The sequence below is a fragment of the Cupressus sempervirens genome, chromosome 8 (assembly GCF_028749045.1).
Source record: "Cupressus sempervirens isolate cs-2001-9-10 chromosome 8, ASM2874904v1, whole genome shotgun sequence".
In the NCBI taxonomy this organism is placed as follows: Eukaryota; Viridiplantae; Streptophyta; class Pinopsida; order Cupressales; family Cupressaceae; genus Cupressus; species Cupressus sempervirens.
This window is the reverse complement of record NC_143125.1, coordinates 110,311,635-110,323,828: the sequence shown is the minus strand read 5'-3', so window position 1 is coordinate 110,323,828 and position 12,194 is coordinate 110,311,635.

Genomic DNA, 12,194 nt, shown 5'->3' with positions numbered 1-12,194 from the left:
CTACTCTATCTAGTCATAGAGAATTGTTAAAGGAAAAGGTAGCTCAGTATATTAATGGTTTGAGATTCAATATTTAGGATGAGGTTGTTATTCTGAGTATTTCTTTAGTTGAGGATGCTTATTAGTATTCTATGAAGGAAGAAGATAAGTTGAAAAGGAAAAGTCAAGGTAATGCTAGAGGGAAGGAGAAGCACGATACCTTAGCACAAGCTAAACCGAGTGTAGAAGGTGAACCAAAACTATTGATCAGAAGAAAAGTATAGGTGAAGGTGGGTTTAGAGGTAATTGTTTCAAATGTCCTAAAGAAGGGCATAGATCTTTTGAATGTCCACTTAGTAGGACAATTGTTGTTGTGAATGAGATTGTAATTCAATACAGTCAACTTGAGAAAGGAGAGAGTTTGTCAGCTTAGCAAGTACTAGTTGGTCAGAGGACATTGGATTCTTGTCAAGGGACTATTTTGTTTAGGACTTGTTGTAAGTCTAGTGGTAAATTCTACAAGGTAACTGTAGATGGTGGTAGTATTGATAACCTTGTTGCTGAGGAGATGGTTCAAAAACTTGGTTTGAAGAGAGTGAGACATCCTTATCCTTATAGGATTGGCTGGTTGCAAGGTGAGCATGCTTTGGAAGTAAGGGAGCAATGCCTTGTTGATTGGGCAGTATAAGGATCAAGTGTTGTGTGATATTATGGACATAAATAGTTGTCATGTGTTGCTTGGTAGAGCTTGGTAGTATAATTGTAGGGTTGTGCATGATTGTGTCAGGAATGTGTTTACTATTGAGAAAGGTGGCTAGAAGTTTTCCTTGATTCCTTTGTAGAATGAAGAACTTGATAGGAGGAACCTAACTATTGGTAACTAAGTTGAGTTGGCAGATTCTAAGAAGATTTAAGATCAGTATGGAAAGCAGACCTATAGCACACTGAAGATGGATATGAAGAAGTTGAAGAAGAACAAGGGAAAGAGTGTACAAGTTGAAGTCTTGGAGGATATGTATGTGAAGAACCATTTTGGGATTTATGTGTTGAATCCTAGAAGATTTTCTTCCAGCTACTAAGAACATCTTTTCAAACCTAGGGTGTCTGATGTAGGAGCATCTTGGGCTTGCTTGAGATCCTATATGTTTGGAGGGATTTTGGCTTTAATTTGTAGAGTTTGGTAGATACTAGTACTTGACATGGTCTTTGGAACTTGGAATAGTCTCTACAATTTGGCATGGTCTGGGGAACTTGGTATGGTCTTTGGAACTTGGCATGGTTTGGGGAACATAGCGTGGTCTAGGGAACTCAACATGGTCTTTGGAACTCGGCATGGTCTCTAGAACTTGACACGGTCTTTGGAACTTGACATGGTCTATAGAGCATGAAAATACTTGAGAATTTACTAGTGCTTGGCTTAGTTTTGCTGACACTTGGTTTGGTCTTGGTTTTTGTTTGTGCTGAGTTGTATGTGAGTTAACTCTTGGCATTTAATTTATGTATGGGTATTTAATTTAGTATTGTAGCTGACTTGTGTCTCAACCTATATTTAATGTAAGGGATTTAATTTAGTTTTTCATGAGTAGGTCCAACATGTGGCTTAGTTAGGTATAAGAAGGTGTCTTGTAGAGTCTTTTATTATTATGATTCATTCCAACTTGGAGAAGGGGATGAAGTGTAGATGTGAATTCTGAAGAGCTAGGGCTACAACTTATGGACCAAAGAATTTCTTGGTGGACTTGAGGGTACAAGTGTGAAATTATTCTTGGTGTTCTTATCTAGTTGTAGATCTAGACTAGTTAAAATTAGTGTGTGGTAATTGGATCTTGTAGGATCTTGCAGAATTGGTATTCTAATTGCTGTTTATATTTGGTCCTAACATGGAAGGCCTTACAACCAAGTATATTGCACGTAATTAGTTATATCTATGAATAAAGTGGTGTGATTTGGTATTAGATCTTGAATTTGTAATGCATTGTTGCTGTGTTTCCACTGTGTGGTTATTTTTTGGGGGCTAGGACATCTTCTTTGGGTATTCTCCTACTTTGCACTGCATCATCAATGCATCAACTAGCATCAAGTACATCATGAGATCAAAATAGATATAGATCAATATCATAAAGTACATTGGAAAATTACAAGTGATCAATGAACAAAATTTAAATATTAAAATTTATCACAAGATCAATATACAAAATTTAGAATACAAAAAATAAAGTCAAGACTCATTCCTATCCTCAAGATCAACACGAGATGGGTGGGTGAATTATTCACTCTGATAGGAGTGGAAGGCACAACATTCTTTGATTGTATGGAAAAAGTAGAATAAGAAGGAGCTTTGTTCATGATAGGATTAATTCTAATGTATAAGGCATAGTAATATGCAACCCTTTGTTCCTAGTAATTTGTAACTGTTAGCTTAAAGAATAAATTTGATAACTGAGTGTCAATACACTTAACCAAGATCAAGAGTAAGTGCCAAGTAAGATGAAGTGCCGAGCTATATCAAGTAAGTACTGAGTGCCAAGTGTAACAAGTGCCAATTGTAATAGGTGCCGAGTGTAACAGGTGTCGAGTGTAACAAGTGTTGACTGTGACAGGTGCCGAGTGTAACAAGTGCCGAGTGTAACAGGTGCCGAGTGTAACAAGTGTCAAGTGTAACAAGTGTCGAGTGTTAGCAGGTGTCGAGTGATACAGTTTTGTTTAGGTGCCGAGCTATCCAGGAAACAACATGTGCCAAGTATCAGTAATACTTCGGGAGCTGAGTAACTTAGTAGATCAGCATAAAAGTTTGAAATTGCACAAACTATGATGTAAATAGTTTTTGCAGCCGACATAAGGTAAACTTCAAGGGATTTAATGATAAAATTGAATCTTTTATTTTTTCCATGCAATTCACATGCAGCCAATAAGAAAAATGATAAAAGCATGCAACCAATCAGTAAAAGATAAGTATTGAGCGGAAAATTGAGATTCAATATGAATCGTAGATCCAAATCAAACCCTAAGTCTTTGAAGTCTTTATAAGGAAGACAAAATTTTATTTTAAATATACATGAGAGGACATACAAGGTTTTATAAGGATATTTGTTTTCAGAAGCAAGGGTTATCAGATCACAAAGGATCAAGATCAGAGAAGGCGAAAAAGGAGCCTGCATTCAGCAATCAAGGATTGTAATCTATCAGGTTTATTGTATCTAATACTCTCTAGAAATTGTATTAGAATGAAAATCCTATGGTGATAGGTTAGCTTTACAGCTATTTTGTAGATCCTTTTGATTAGGTGATTAAAATCCTTTAACAGGGTGACACTTCATGTTAAGTGTTTGTAAAATCCTCTAACCAGGTCACTATTAATATAGTGTAAAGCCTTTAACAGGGCAGGCCTTTAATAGGGCAAACCATCAGAAGTGGTTGAACAATATTGTTGCAGTAAATTTTGTGGGTATCATCCCCACCCCAGTTTTACCTTCTTATTCCTGGAGGGTTTCTGGGTTACCAAATTCCAGTGTTATGAGTTATTGATGCATGTGTTTTGTGTATTTACATGCATGCAATTTACTTTTAGTTAAAATTTTTATTGGCTAAAAGTGTGATACTTATGATTCACCCACCCCCCCCCCCCCCCCCCTCATAAGTACTCTTTCCATATTTTAATATTTCAACAATTGGTATCAGAACTCATCTAGGTTCTCACAAGGAAAAGCCTAATAGCTTGGAGGAAAAGATCTAAAGATGGAAGCTTTCAAACTTGGAAAGATCATTGAAAATTAGGTGATAGATGTGCAACTTGCTTTGCATAGCTTGGAGGAATTCAGAAACAAATTGAGAAACTCATTAAAAAAGTGGAAGGATCTAGCCATAGCTGAAAATGATATACACTACAAGAAGATTTATACCAACAACATATTTTCCAATGGAGACACTAAAGAGTTTGATGTAGCAATAGCAAAACTAATGGAGAAAAATAAAATTCAAGAAAATGAGATAAGATCTCTCAAAATGGAACATGAATCACAGGCTATAATGATATGTGAAATTACTAAACAAAAAAAAAGAGCAGTTGATGATAAGGTCATGATGGAAAATGACAAAAGGAATCTTGCAAATAGACTTGGAGAAAAATGTACTAAATTGACAAGGATCTCAAACATGCAGAAGGATACACTTGCTCAAATGATGAACCTTCATCATGAACTCAATATGAAATATATTGAGATCTCTACTTTGAAGATGCAGAAGGAACAAATGCAGAATGAATTGAACAGAGAAAGAGAGGTGGCAGAAAATCTCAACAAATCAAGTGAAGCCATCAAATATTTTGAGCAAATACTGAAATCTCCAAGATCAACCCATGATACAACAGGGCTTGGATATAACAGCATTGGAGTTGGAGAATCATCAAAGAGTGCAGAACAAAGAAGTGAAAAAGGTAAAGATGTTAAACCTATATGTCATTTCTGTGGAAAGAAAGGACATACATCTAATGTCTGTAGAAGCAAGAATGCCCATCAGCATGATAAATCCAAAAGCATAAATCATTGTCATAAATGCAAGAAGCAAGGTCATCAAGCATATGAATGTAGAACCCAAACTATTAAGACATCAAGATTTGATGGACATTGTTATAATTGCAAAAAGCATGGACATAGAGCTTTTGAATGTAGATCAAAGTCTATGTGGACAGTAAATCAACCAGAAAAGACATCAAAACATGAATTTTGGGATTACAACACCAGGTACAACTGTCACTATTGTCAAGAATATGGACATATCCCACATAACTTCATAAGAACACATTTCAGAGGAAACTATAAAAGATGGTTGAGTCAAACTACATACTTCAGTTGCTTAAAAACTGGTCATGTCAGCAAGAATTGCCCAACAAGGTCAAAGGCATCAAGTTCTGAGTTTAGCAATAGAAAGGCAAAGATAGATGTTGGACATATCTGAAGTGAAATGAATAAGACATGGAGGAAGAAATATGAGTATAGCACATCAAGTGTAGAGATCACTTCACCTAATAGGTCAAGTGATCACACTTCATCAAATTAAGAAAAGAATAAGTGTGTGGGATTGATAAACCAAGTTACATCATAGATCAGTCCCAAGACATAGAAGAACTGCAAAATTGAAATCAGCATAAGCAAAGATCCTAAGTCAAAATTGAGAACTTTGCAAAGATCTATCAAAGTTGTCTTCAGGAGCCGAGTTGCTAACAATGATCGAGTTGATAGTTGATGCCAAGCTGTGAAATATCAATAGGAGCCGAGTAAAGTAAAATACAATGAGAGCTGAGTCATGTCAAAATCTTTCAAGTGCCAAGTAGATAGTTGGCAGTGTACTAAGCATTTATTACTCTATTTTAAAGGGTACATAAATCTGATTTTTGATCATTTTCCCACCATTCAAATGAGAAGCAAAGCTGAGAAGAGCGGAGAAGATCAAGATCAGCTTAGAAGCCATTTGTGAAGATTTCAACAGTGATTTAGGACAAGTTTCATCGATTTAAGGTATTTTACTTAAGTGCCGAGCTACGTAGGACTTATAAACTTGTTTAAATCATAAACCCTAGTTTGGCAAACAATGGCATCTGGGTCAGGAACCACTAAGGGTATAGAGAGTCATGAAGTACAGTTGGTCAGCAATGAAGTTAAACAACTTGAATTTAAGCCCATTCCAGAAGTAGCATACAAGAATAATCCTACAGGTGGATTATAAGTTATTTTGGATAAAGTTGTTATGGTCCAAGATGTTCACAGATGTTATAACTACAAAATTGGTGCCATAGGATATTTGATAAACTATGTGAAAACAAAGTACTAAAAAATGAGTTTTCAATAATAGAAAGAAAAGGATTAACCAAAACCCTAGCATTTTTTATTGTTTTCAAAACTGAATGGGTATGGATAGTTTTGAGCCGAATACATGATGGAGCTTTTTGGTTAAAGTCAAGGCCAGTAAAATTCACCAAGAAAACTATTCATAGGGTTATTGGTATTCCAACCCTAGATCGGCCAAAGACTCTGCGAAGTGACAAAAGGGAAGTAATAGAGAAAAATACAAGTGCCAAATGGAACAATAGAGGAATGACTATCGACACAATCATAGATCCCCTACTAGATTTTTCCGTGAGAATCATTTCACATAAATTCTATCAATCAAGCAGGTTAAACAACATACCTTGTATAGCAGTTGATTTTGCACACAAGATAATCAAAAGGGATCACACTTATGATTTAGCAGAGCTCATGTTTCAATAGATTAATGAAAATTTGGGAGCTATAAGGAAGAGCAAGGGAGCTCAATGCAAATTTGGATCAGTTTTGATGTACATGTTTTTCTATCTGATGAAATAATTTCCTTCGATGGGTAAGGTAAGATGGAATCTAGACAAAACAATTGTTGAAAAAATCAATGGATACATTGAACAGATGGGTGAAAATTTTGATGCCCAAATGAATGGTTACTTTGAAGACTTCAAAAATTTCATGAAACAAAGAATGAGAATTCCAGTCTCATAATTTCATGAAACAAAGAATGAGAATTCCAGTCTCATTGACTGAGAAATATGAAAAAGACATTTGTTTTCTTGTAGATATAGATTATACCTACATACAAGCAGTTATACCTAGAGTAAGATGGCTTAGGCCACTAGGTTATGAAATTGATATTGATCAAGCTTCTACAGCAATAAAAACCCTACTTGTAGAAGAAGCTGATAAAAATGCAAAAAAATTTGGAACCTATGATGTTGTCAAATCAAAGGTGATAAAAGATTTGAAGACTACTTCAGTAGTAAAGAAGAAAGAGAAAATGGTGAGACAAATCAAGAGAAAATTTGGCGTGGAAGAAGAAGGAACAACAAAAGAAGAGGGAGAAGACATTGAAGAAGAAGGAGATAAAATTCAAGGTTTGACTCAAGGGTTAGGAGAAGATAAAGAGGAGAGTTCTAGGGTAGAAGAAGCCAAGGAAGCGCCAGTTAAGAGAAAGACCACAACTCCTTCTACTCCTCAATCCAAGGGGAAGAAAGTAGCTGCTCCTGCACCAAAGAGACCTACCACAAGGGCTGCAACACAAAAATCCCAAGAGGAGGCAAAAGGAAAGAAGAAAGACTCAAAGAAGACTGTTGTTGAGTCAAAGAAAAGGAAATTTATTCCCCAGCCTGAAACAGATGAGGAGAAAACAAACTCAGAGGACAATAGTCAATTTCAAGTGGTAAGACACAAACCCCAGACTTCTGTGTATGCTATGATGGCTAAATATAAGCACACACCTCTAGAATTAGATGAATCTATGCCAAAATAATTGTATAAAATTGTAGAGAATAAATGGCATTTTTGTTTACAAATGGAAAAAGAGATAAGGGAGTCACCATTAGCCAAATTATTGCTTGATTTGACTAAAGATCAAATAAAAAATGCAGTAAAAAGGCATAATAACAGATTCACTCCCAAGTATAGAGCATTCAACATATTACAGAATAAAATTGAAGAGGTAGTTGCTAAATCCACAAGATTGTGGAAAATAGTTTACAAGAAAATAGAAGATGTATATAATGAAGAATATAAGGCAGAGGCAAGTGCCAAGACAAAGGAAAAGAAGGTGTCAGGAACCAAAGAAAAAGAGAAGGAAGTAGAGGAGAAGAAGAGTAAAGAAGAAAAGGACAAAGAGGCACATATTGAGGAGAAAGAGGAAGAGAAAGATACAGCTGAGCCACAAGATCAAAGTATGCAAGACATACAGGTATCTCCTCCTAGTCCTCCTCATGCCACCATCACACCTACAGATATCATAAAAATAAAAGATGTTACAGACACTTCAAATCCAAACATCAATCCATTAATTGCAGAGGATGTAGAAATCCTTGACCAATCATCACTAGTAGCAAAATTAAGTTCAAATCCTGTATTGGTCAGTGTTGATGAATTACAAAATCCAGAAGTTAAAATAGAGATAGTCAAGGTAAAAGCACAAGTGCCACCTTTGACCATACAAACTACTGGTATTCTATTTCTTCCACCACCACCTCCACCAAGTATAGTCACTTATACACTTCAAATGCTGAGTACAACAGCAGGGGAAATAAAACAAACATCTGAACAACCAACAAGTTCAACCCCACCTAGCAACCATAAAAGGGATATTCAACCTGAGGAAAAAGATGAGACAAAGAAGAAGGAGGAGACTGTAATACAAACACTAGTTGCATTACCAAAATCTGGTACTCCAACACAGACTCTTTAGCAGCCGAGCACAGATGGGTTATAGCTACAAATCAGGACACCATGCTCAAGCTCATCAAAGGTAGTCAGGAAACTTCACTATGGAGTTCCTGAGCTTGATGAAGAAATAAAGATCCCATATTATGAATCTAGCACTCTTAATGAAGAAAAGATTAATGAAATTCAGAGTGCATTGGACAAAAGAAAGAGACAAGAAGCACTAAGAAAAGAATACAAGCATAAGCTTACCTTGAATGAAATTAAAGATATATTCACAGAAGCTTTTTGCTTAGAGTATCCAAATGAGTCAAGACCAATTATAGAGCAACTATCTGATATAGTTGACCAGGTGACTAATGAAGACCAAGAAACAAATGCCAGATTGCTTGAATGGTTAGAAAGGAAGTTCCAAGGTAAGGTAAATAGTAAAATATCTGGTGATATAGCACTATCACAAGAAGAACTGGCAAAGAAAGTTATAATAGTTAAAATTGTACTAGGAAACATCTTTTCCCTATACAAAAAGTTGTGTGATGTTTCCACATTCACACAGGACACTAGCCAAAAAATAGTGAGCTCGGAAAACAATCTGAAAATTTCTAGCATGCAACTCTCCACAAATCCAGCTCAGAGTGAGAAGCATTTTGTCCAATCGCTTCACACACAAAGAGAGTTAGCTGTTTTAGCAACAAAGGAGGAAACCACAAAAGCTAAATTGATGCAAATTCAATCATCAATAACTCCTCATTTGGAACTACTTCACAAGGAGCAGATAAATGCAGAGACAGTCCTTAGGAAAGACCCCAATCTTTCTTCATCTAATGGACTTGTACACCTAGCAACAAAGATTGCCATCCAGCATAAGACATTGGATGTCCCATTAACAAATTGGGATGCAGCTCTGAAGGTACTCCTTGAAGTAAATAGCACATTTTTGGCTAAGTATGGCATTTCATTGTAAGACCCTTAACATAAGTGTCAAAAAGGGGGAGAATAAGTAATAAGAGAGTAATAAGAAGTGATTAAGTATGGGGGAGTTAAGTACAATAATGAAATGATAAGTATGATAAAAGGGGGAGATAGCAAATAGAGTAATAAGAAGTGATTAAGTATGGGGGAGTTAACTACAAGAATGAAATGATAAGTATGATAAAAGGGGGAGATAGCAAATTTTGAGATAGCAAATTTTGAATGTAGGATAAATTAATGAGTCACAAGGATCTTAATTAAGTGTTTTTTCCACTCATGTCAAAGGGGGAGATTGTTAGCTTAAAGAATAAATTTGACAACTGAGTGTCAATACACTTAGCCAAGATCAAGAGTAAGTGCCGAGTAAGATGAAGTGTCGAGCTATATCAAGTAAGTGTCGAGTGTGGAGTGTAGCAAGTGCCGAGTGTAACAGGTGTCGAGTGTAATAGGTGCCGAGTGTAATAGGTGTTGAGTGTAACAAGTTTCGAGTGTAACAGGTGTTGAGTGTAACAAGTGCCAAGTGTAACAAGTGCCAAGTGTAATAGGTGCCGAGTGTAACAAGTGCCGAGTGTAACAAGTGCCGAGTGTTAGTAGGTGCCAAGTGATACAGTTTTGTTTAGGTGCCAAGCTATCCAGGAAACAACATGTGCCGAGTATCAGCAATACTTCGGGAGCCGAGTAACTCAGTAGATCAGCATAAAAGTTAGAAATTGCACAAACTATGATGCAAATAGTTTTTGCAGCCGACATAAGGTAAAATTCGAGGGATTTAATGATAAAATTGAATCTTTTATTTTTTCCATGTAATTCACATGTAGCCAATAAGAAAAATGATAAAGGCATGGAACCAATCAGTAAAAGATAAGTATTGAGCGGAAAATTGAGATTCAATATGGATCGTAGATCCAAATCAAACCCTAAGTCTTTGAAGTCTTTATAAGGAAGACAAAATTTCATTGTAAATATACATGAGAGGACATACAAGGGTGTATAAGGAAATTTGTTTTCAAAAGCAAGGGTTATCAGATCACAAAGGATCAAGATCAGAGAAGGCAGAAAAGGAGCCTACATCTAGCAATCAAGGATTGTAATCTATCAGGTTTATTGTATCTAATACTCTCTAGCAATTGTATTAGAATGAAAATCCTATGGTGATAGGTTAGCTTTACAGCTATTTTGTAGATCCTTTTGATTAGGTGATTAAAATCCTTTAACAGGGTGACACTTCATGTTAAGTGTTTGTAAAATCCTCTAACTAGGTCACTATTAATATAGTGTAAAGCCTTTAACAGGGAAAACCATTAGAAGTGGATGAACAATATTGCTGTAGTAAATTTTGTGGGTATCATCCCCACCCCAGTTTTACCTTCTTATTCCTGGAGGATTTCTGGGTTACCAAATTCCAGTGTTATGAGTTATTGATGCATGTGTTTTGTGTATTTACATGCATGTAATTTACTTTTAGTTAAAAGTTTTATTGGCTTAAGTGTGATACTTATGATTCACCCCCCCCTCTCATAAGTACTCTTTCCATATTTGAATATTTCAACAGTAACATGTTGGCAATGATCTTTCTTGGTGGTCAACTCAACTATACAATGATCTTTCCCAATGGTCAACTTAGATATATAATAATCTTAGTTAGAAATTTTCCAATATCTCTCTACCACCTAAGCTACCAAATTTTCCACATTAGATCTCATTAACTTATAGTTTTTTTAGCACCATGTTAATGCATCACTATGTTAATGAGTTCTTAGTGTGATAGTCCCAAATGCCATGCCCAAAAATCAGGGCAAAAACATACCAACAATTTTTTTATAAAGACAATAAAAATATGCTAATATAGACTAGGATAGAATACATTGTGGAAAGATGATAAAAATATAATCTAGTTTCAAATCACAAGATCTAGGAAACAATTGAGTTTTGTTTGAATTTCATGAGGATGCAAAGTCAGTATTCCAACATATTGCACTAGTTCAAAACCATAAGTTATAGTACTACAGGAACACTTCATTTAGATTGATTAAGGTCGGTCGATCAAATCTTAATTTAATTATGACATTATTTTTGAAAAGAATTAAGGATTTTTAAGTTTCTAGGTTGAATTTGAGTTGGATAGGTTTAGTATAGGTGAGGCTTGACTCACAAGTTTTCATTTCTGATTTCAAGATAGGAGAACACCACACATTGGTACATTTAGGTTTTAATCACAATCATGGGTAAACTAACCCTACTTAGTTAAATTTTACTTCACAATATTGCATATGATCAATAATGTAGGACCATTTGGTTGATAAGATACCTAATATTCATTTCAAAATGCTAGTTTAATCTCCTAGGTGAACTAGTCTTGCATCTTTGCAAAGTTAACGTATCACCTTAATACTTGATCTTGATTATAATAATAACCTATTCAAAAATAATTAAAACATTAAATATTCATCATTAAATTCTAATTATGACATATCATCTTTCTCCTAACATAATCTTATACAATTACCAATATATCTATTCAAGGCTTTATCAATAACCCTTCAAACCCTCAACATAAGAAATATTGAATACCTCCTAGGATAATGTTATAACTTTAAAGAATTCCCAAAATAATCACCAATATAATAATATTCAAAATCTATCCTACCACTAAATACCTTAAAAACAAAAATTATCAATATGTATCCTCCTAACACTATTCCTAAAACTATGCTCTAATAGCCACCATCTAATCCATAGTTATCCATCAAACTACATTAATACAAAAAATCACAAAAAAATCAATTTATTATTAATAATCATGTTATATATATTTAAAAAAAAATTAACCTATGTTATTTCTAACTACCCCTAATTCTACAAGTTAAAAATCATTACCTATAAAATTCACCCATTACCAACTTATAGCTTGAACTTCAACAAATAAAATCATTCAATACTAATTCTAATACTTCAACACTAACATCATTACTAAAAACTAATTACATCTTAAACATCTTTACCACTTACTAAGAAATATGG